Here is a 5,506-nt window from a genome sequence, read left to right as displayed (position 1 = left end):
GATTCTTTGTAACGGTCTCGTAGTGTGCTTGCTAGCCATCTCACCTAAGAAAGTGTGATGAACAACTAGCGTAGCCCACGACTTGTGGGTAAAGTTGTGCAACCTCTCGAGAGTGTAAAACTGATATATCAGCTGTGCTCACAGTCATGAGCGGCCCAGATCCTCCGTCTGATTAGTGGGGTTATCAACCTTTGGTTAGGGAGATTCCCCGGGTGGTTTTGGTTGGGATGGTTCTCAGTAGTTCTTAATTAATATTGATTAATTTTATGCAATTTGGGTTATGGTAACTCATCCACTTGTAGTAATTAGCTTTAATAAAATTTGCCAAGATTAAAAGCTAATGCAGTTGAGTCAGCTAACCTTAGAGCCTCATGCTCGTGTTATACTTGTTGAGTACTAGTTTGTACTCACACTTGCCTCTCTACTCTTCTGTTCTATTTTGGATATCTTCGACTGCTGCTCAGTGCCCGGCAACGTGGAGGACTACGTCAGCGGCTTCGATGACTTCTAGGCGTTTGTCTCCCAGTCGACGTCCCTGTGGCGCCCAGCTCTTCATGTATTCATTTTACGCTTCCGCATTCCTTGAACTGATTCTTGATTCAGTTGTAATAAAGATATTCATTTATTAATTTATACGCTTTTATTCGTGAAATGTGTTGTGATATCTTGATAATCTGTTGTATATATGCGTGACTTGATCCTGGTGCATATATGATTGCTCGATTTACGTTCTTATAAATCGGGTGTGACAACCGATAGAAGGGTTAGATGTGCAGGAGGATCTGACTTACATTGAGCATCCGGTAAAGATTCTGGAGACATCTGAGAGAGTTACCAGAAACAAGAAGATCAAGATGTGCCGTGTTCAGTGGAGTCATCACACGGAGGATGAGGCTACTTGGGAGCGAGAAGATGAGCTAAGGAAGACATACCCCAATCTCTTTGCTAGCTAGCCTATCAGAATCTCGGGACGAGATTCCTGTAAGGGGGGTAGGTTTGTAACACCCTAAGGTAAAATATCGAGATTTATAATGAATTTATTTGGGCTCCAGTAATTCTTTCTAAGGATTTATTCTGCCTAGCTTGCATTTAATTATAATTTGACTCACAAAGAATTAAAATTTATTTTAGGTTCAACATGTTTGTGCATTCATGCTGGTGCATAAGTTTTATTTGGTTGAGTGCATAGGAGTTGAATTCAAATTTGAGTTGAGTTCAAATAGAATCGAGTTGGTTTGACAAAGAAAAGGGAGGAAACAGGAAGGTGGGTCAGTCATTCCTTCTATTCCCAGTCACTCTTTCTCTTCTCAGTCATTCTTTCTTTTCTCGGTCACTCCTTCTGTTCTCAGTCATTCTTTCTCTTCTCAGTCATTCCCGTTCTTTTCTCAGTCATTCCTTCTTTCTCAGTCACTCCCCCAGCTCAACCCCACCTGTCGGCCCCTTCTTCCTCCTTCCTCTACCGGCCGCGCAACGACCGCCCGAAATCTCCGACGAGCCCTCGTGCCAGCCCGCGTGCCTAGGTTGCCCCATCGCCCCACAAATAGGATCCCCCAACCCCCTGTGCCCTTATCCCTACCCCGCTGCAGCCACCCAAAACCCTAGCGCTGCTGCCCTTCTCCTCCGCCGCGCTGCAACCTTGGCCTCACCGTGGTCAGGCCGCTCCGCCGCGCTCCAGGCCACCACAACCCCCGCAATAGGTCCGCCTCGTCGTCTAGAACCTTCCCCAGTTGGCAATTGAGCCGTGAGCGTCTGCTTCGCCGGGAATCAAGTCGAGCTTGCGCGTCGGTAATGGCCTCAGCCACCTCGATTGCTCGTCGTCGGTGGCTTTCTCTCCCTCTTAACCCCCTGGGCATCTTCTTAGGTCCCGCGTGAGACGGTTTGGAGGAGCCGCCAGCCAGGAGGAGCCCCGCAACGACACATCCACGGGAGCCCGACCTTCTTCGCCGCCGGTCGTCGTCGACTTCCACCTTCCGTCACAGCTCCAGCCTCCACAACCCCTCGGTGAGCTTCGCCCCCTCTCCCTGGTCCTTTTGCACCAGATGTCGTAGCCTTTAGCTACCCGTAGAGCCCGGAACACCGCTCGCTGGCGTTGTCCGCTGTCCCGAGCCGCCTTCGCCGTCGTTCCACCCTAACCGAGCCCAAGTCCATCTCCGCAAGTGCCCAGCTAGGTTCCCCGTGTCGTGCTGAGTCTCCTGGGCTTGACCTCGTCGTGAATCATCCCCGGGAACGCGAGATAGCGTGTCTCCGGCGACCCCCCCGCCGCCGGCCGCGTTCCGTCGGATCGGACCAGTCCGAACCGCGCTGTCCAGATCGGACCAGTCCGAACGCCGCTGTTCAGATCGGACCGTCCGAACCGGAGTGCGTCTGAACCGTTCGATCCAGATCCGACGGCCCAGATTAGAAGCCGCGTACCTCTTCGCTCTGCCAGTTTTGCTAAAGAGTCCCTAGCTTTTCCTAGAATCAACCCGCAGTCCATGCCTCGTGTTTTCACGTGCTAGCCCCTGCTTCTACCCTTTATTTATGTTTAGGTCCCTGGTTTTTGCCCAGAACCCCTTGTGGCTCAGTTTTTCTCGCAGATAGGTCCCTGGATCTTGTTTCAAGCGTAGTTTTCGCGTTCTAGCTCCGTTTTAGGTGTTCTTTATGTCCACGCGATCGTTGTAACGCGTAGAATAGTTCTAGCATAGTTTTTAGTGCTGTTTCTGTGTAATGTTGTACTGTTTCTTATATTTTATTCTTGTTTGCATGTATGTGTATGTGCTGGACATGTTTTTGGCGTTGCGATCGTGAGTAGACGCGGAGCCTTTGGACCAGTACCAGGAGCCACCATCTTCTGAGTAGTTCGAGCAGCAGCCAGGAGAGTACGAGGAAGGCAAGTATAACATGAACCTCCTATCACTTTTAAATACAATTTCATACTGCATTTTAATCCTGTATGCCTATAAGGATTTTCCTAGCCACTTATTTACCTTTATATATATCCTATGGGTTGCATTTTGGTTAGTTGTGCTAGGTTGCTGCGCTATAACATATCTTGGTCCTTTTTAATTAATTCGTTAATGGTCTTATGCAACTTAATTCTGGAGCCAACCCTCTGTGCTGTGTGCTTGAGTGGTTTGTGCGTCCTTAAAAGATGTTTTTGCAGAAACATGGTTTAGGGGGCCAGCATGGTGTCACACCCGATTTATAAGAACATAAATCGAGCAATCATATATGCGCCAGGATCAAGTCACGCATATATACAACAGATTATCAAGATATCACAACACATGTCACGAATAACATTAATATAAATCGTAAATGAATCATAAATGAATTATTTTATTACAACCGAATCAAGAATCGGTTCAAGAGTTGCGGAAGCGTAAAAGAGATACATAAAGAGCTGGGCGCCACAGGGACGTCGACTGGGAGACAAACGCCTAGAAGTCGTCGAAGCCGCTGACGTAGTCCTCCACGTTGCCGGGCACTGAGCAGCAGTCGAAGATATCCAAAATAGAACAGAGGAGTAGAGAGGCAAGTGTGAGTACAAACTCGTACTCAACAAGTATAACACGAGCATGAGGCTCTAAGGTTAGCTGACTCAACTGCATTAGCTTTTAGTCTTGGCATATTTTATTAAAGCTAATTACTACAAGTGGATGAATTACCATAAGCCCAATTGCATAATAAATTAATCAATATTAATTAAGAACTACTGAGAACCATCCAAACCAAAACCACCCGGGGAATCGCCCTCGTCAAAGGTTGATAACCCCACTAATCAGACGGAGGATCTGGGCCGCTCATGACTGTGAGCACAGCTGATATATCAGTTTTACACTCTCGAGAGGTTGCACAACTTTACCCACAAGTCGTGAGCTACGCTAGCTGTTCATCACACTTCCTTAGGTGAGGTGGCTAGCAAGCACACTACGAGACCGTTACAAAGGATCACGTTGGTAAGGTGTAACTGCTAAGGATTCTGGATCAGCGACGATGGGGCCCACCTCCGGGGGTACAAGACACACAGCACAGACCAAGCCGGAGGAGCAGGGACCATTGAAGCTTACCACCCCTCTTGCCCACGCAGGTAAGTTACTCCCGAACCAAAATGACCTAATTAGTAAGTCAAGACCGTCCCATACCAGTCTTGTGGTTGCGCGGTTGTCCCAGGTTGTCGCTCTATGAACCGGTCCTTATGGAGAGTGGCCAACCAAGCACTAAGCACCGTGCTGGCCCCCTAAACCATGTTTCTAACAAAAACATCTTTTAAGGACGCACAAACCACTCAAGCACACAGCACAGAGGGTCGGCTCCAGAATTAAGTTGCATAAGACCATTAGTCAAATTAATTAAAAAGGACCAAGTGTGTTATAGCGCAGCAACCTAGCACAACTAACCAAGAATGCAACCCATAGGATATATATAAGGATGTAAATGTGGCTAGGAAGTCCTTATAGGTATACAGTATTAAAATGCAGTATGAAATTGTATTTAAAAGTGATAGGAGTTTCATGTTATACTTGCCTTCCTCGTACTCTCCCGGCTGCTGCTCGAAGTGTTCGGAAGACGGCTGCTCCTGGTACTGCTCCAAAGGCTCCGCGTCTACTCACGATCGTCAAACATAGTCCACACATACACACATGCACAAACGATAGCAAAACATAAGAAAACAGTACAACATTACATGGAAACAGCACATGAAACTAGCCTAGAACTAATCTACGCGTTACAACGATCGCGTGGATATAAAGAACACCTAAAACGGAGCCACGCGAAAACTGCGCTTAAAACAAGTTCTAGGGACCTATTTGTAAGAAAAACCTAACTTCCAGGGGCTTCTGCGCAAAAAACTGAGAGCTTAAACGTAAATAAACCCTAGACTCGGGGGCTAGCGCGAGAAAACACTGGATGCGGACTGCGGGTTCAAAATCCAGGAAGCTCAGGGAGTCAAACGTGAAGGAAAGGGCCTGCCTGCAAATACTTTTTAACCTAAGCGGGACGGCGGGTTGATTTCAAACAAACACAAGGACTCTTTAGCAAAACTGCCATGGCTGAAAGGGTTTGCGGCTTCTAATCTGGGCGGTTGGATCTAAATCGAATGGTTCGGACGCATCCTGGTTCGGACGGTCCGATCTGAACAGCGGGGTCCGGACGGTCCGATCTGGATCGGACTGGTCCGATCTGGCTGGCTCGCGGGGACGGCGGAACGGTCGCCGGAACAATGGGCAACGCCGGCGAGCGGCGTTGCAGAGGTCACGGCCTGCCAAAGACCACGGGATCTAGCGCACTACGGCCAGGGGGGGTGACGTGCTGCTCACCGAGGCGTCGTGGGGGCCGGGGATGCGACGGAGGGTGGTCGTCGACGATGACCGAGTGGCAGGGCGGGCGGCGCTCGCGGAGGCAGGTGCTGCAGGGGTGGCCGGGTCCTCTGGATGGCGGGAAACGCTCCGGGAAGTTCCTGCGGAGGTGTAAAGGGAATCAGCAGGACCAGAACGGCACCGGAGGCGACGAATTGGAACGGCGG

The sequence above is a fragment of the Panicum hallii genome, unplaced genomic scaffold, assembly GCF_002211085.1.
Source record: "Panicum hallii strain FIL2 unplaced genomic scaffold, PHallii_v3.1 scaffold_40, whole genome shotgun sequence".
Classification (NCBI taxonomy): domain Eukaryota; kingdom Viridiplantae; phylum Streptophyta; class Magnoliopsida; order Poales; family Poaceae; genus Panicum; species Panicum hallii.
This window is presented reverse-complemented; position numbering follows the sequence as displayed.